General features: G+C 25.3%; 1 long non-coding RNA gene across 1 annotated transcript; it reads left to right on the forward strand.

Annotated features, from left to right (window-relative positions):
• Positions 1-485: 485 nt before the first annotated feature.
• Positions 486-1106, forward strand: LOC141693887 (uncharacterized). The gene is made up of 2 exons (XR_012563301.1): positions 486-612; positions 864-1106. It is a non-coding gene; the product is annotated as an uncharacterized LOC141693887 (long non-coding RNA).
• The last annotated feature ends 1400 nt before the right edge of the window (positions 1107-2506 follow it).

A 2506-nucleotide genomic window follows, 5' to 3' on the forward strand; every position in this document is an offset into this window, starting at 1 on the left:
TCATAATTTCTGATATCTAATACACAAAAAAATTATATAGCACAAAACATAATATTATATTACATTCATATCAAATATTTATAGGCATTACAATTGGAACCTTAAAATATTAACTAATTAGGCATAATCAAGTTCATAATACTATTCTACAATTTAAACTATATGACCAATAATTAAAAAACTATAAAAATTTTAATTTGTAATTTTTAAAATTTGTACGAAAACGAAGGTAATCAATATTCAAAAAGGTCATATCTTTTTCTGTTGATAACAAAGAGTGAAATATCTCTAACATTTAATATTTTGGATTTGATATTAAATTGTTAGAAGTTAGGTAGAAAAAAGCAAGAAAAAAATGCATCATATTGCCTTGGCTTTTTCTTGCATATTCTACCGAATTATATTCACCCCATACGTTAAATGTTAGAGATATGATTTTTTGTTCTTTTATGCTAATTCTAACTTCTCTATTTGGTGTTCAAACCCCTATATATTGGCATCATCATATTCTTCTATTCAAATTAAAAATTAGTACATGACTGATGGCCTCTTGCAAAGTTTTACCTATATTTCTCTTTTTGGTCTTCTTTTCACAATTTGCTACTCATGAGTGTAAGTGTATTACTTTTTACCTTTCTCTCTTCTTTCCTTATTATACATGAAGATCAAGCTAGATTTCAGTTCATATTAACGTGTTTTTTAATTTACATAAGTATCATAATTGTTTTTCAATTTACAAACTATACAATGAAAAGATGATAAATTTGGAAAGAATATTTGCGTGTAACAAATAATAAGTTTAGTTTGGTCGTAAAATTTCTTATATGTACGAATATTAGCCTAACTTTTTTTGTGGAAAACAGGTAAGTTATGGTTTTGCCAACCAACTCTATCATGTTTCGGATTCTTTAAACCATGTTGGTGTTGTCAGTACATCGCAGAGCAGCAGACGAGGCATGAAAAATTTGGAGGCAAATGTTTCCACACGAAAGCTGAGTGCGATGCAAACTGTCACAACTAGGCAACATCTGAAATAATATTTATTTAAATAAAGTTATGTACTTCAGCTTGTGATCTATTCAATCTTATTGTTGATTTTGGTTTTAGTTCTTTTGCTTTAATTTTTAATTTATGAGAAAAAGAAATGTTATCTAATTTTCTACGGCTCTTTTAAAATCGGTGAATTTTTAATCCAATAAATGCAAAAAGGAGATTTTTGATCAAAAGTAAATAAAAATTTAAATAAGATACAATGGCCAGAAAAAGGAACTACATATACCCGAAATTGAGAAATTAGGTAAAATAATTGAACGGAATACCCTATTTTCAACTATAAACATTCAATTGCACTTTATTTATGCTCATAAAACCTGTAATATAAAATTTCTTCAAATTTATCTCTTTTTCCATTATTGTATATACATACATCAATATTTACCTATAATACATCTCCTTCCCTTCCTCTTATACATTCGATCTCCGATCATACCTTAAAAATACAATTAATTTCTCATAATTATCTTTAAAATAAGTAATTTCTTGATCTAAAATGAAGCAAGACACTACTTGTTTTAAGATATAATGAATTGCAATCATTTTGTATTGTGATCACAAGTACAAATGTGTAAAAATATGAGATCGAAAATACAAGAAGAAGAAAAAGAAATATTTTATAATTAACATATAGGTTTTATATATACACGAAAAATTAAAAAAAGGGAAATAATTGGAATATGGCAGGTATTTTAGATATATTTAATTTGGACTTTTCAAAGTTGAAAAATGAGATATGTTGAACAATTTTTCGTTACAAAGTTGTGAAAGTTTAGGTTAATATACATTTTTCGGTCCTTTATCTTACAATTATTAGTAAAGTTTAAAAATATGATTTTTTTTTTAAAATGTATCGTCGACGATTGGATGTGTCATTTTTAACAATGTTTTAAAAATAACAAAGTAATATGTTTGAAAAAAAAAGATTATATAAGATAAAAGAGTTATATGCATAATGAGTAGGTGTTTTAAAGGTGCATTTTTACATTTAAAGCTAGTTTTGAGTAAATTGAGATATTTTTCCTCAACTTATTTTTTTTCTTATATGTAATTCTACATACTTAAGCCACTCACTATTTGCGATATGTATATATTTTTCATGTATTGAATATGCAATAACATAAATGCTATTTACTAATATTAAATTTACGAAAAAGTTATAGATAAAAATTTCTTCAAACATAAAAAATTATTAGTTCTTTTTCAATAATAAATATTTCATACATTACTTTTTTAAAAGACCTTTGTTAGTCCCTTAACAATGCAACAAGAATTACAGAAGGGGGGTTGAATGGAATTTTTGAAACTTTTTCTTGGTTTAAAAATTGTTCTACCTTAACAATATATATTTATGTGAATTGATTTGCAAAGTGCGGAATAATAACTTGAAATGAATCAAAACAAAAGTATTTAAAAACACAAGTCTTTAAAAACTTTCTGGTGGATTAGAATG

Source organism: Apium graveolens, chromosome 10 (assembly GCF_009905375.1).
Source record: "Apium graveolens cultivar Ventura chromosome 10, ASM990537v1, whole genome shotgun sequence".
Classification (NCBI taxonomy): Eukaryota; Viridiplantae; Streptophyta; class Magnoliopsida; order Apiales; family Apiaceae; genus Apium; species Apium graveolens.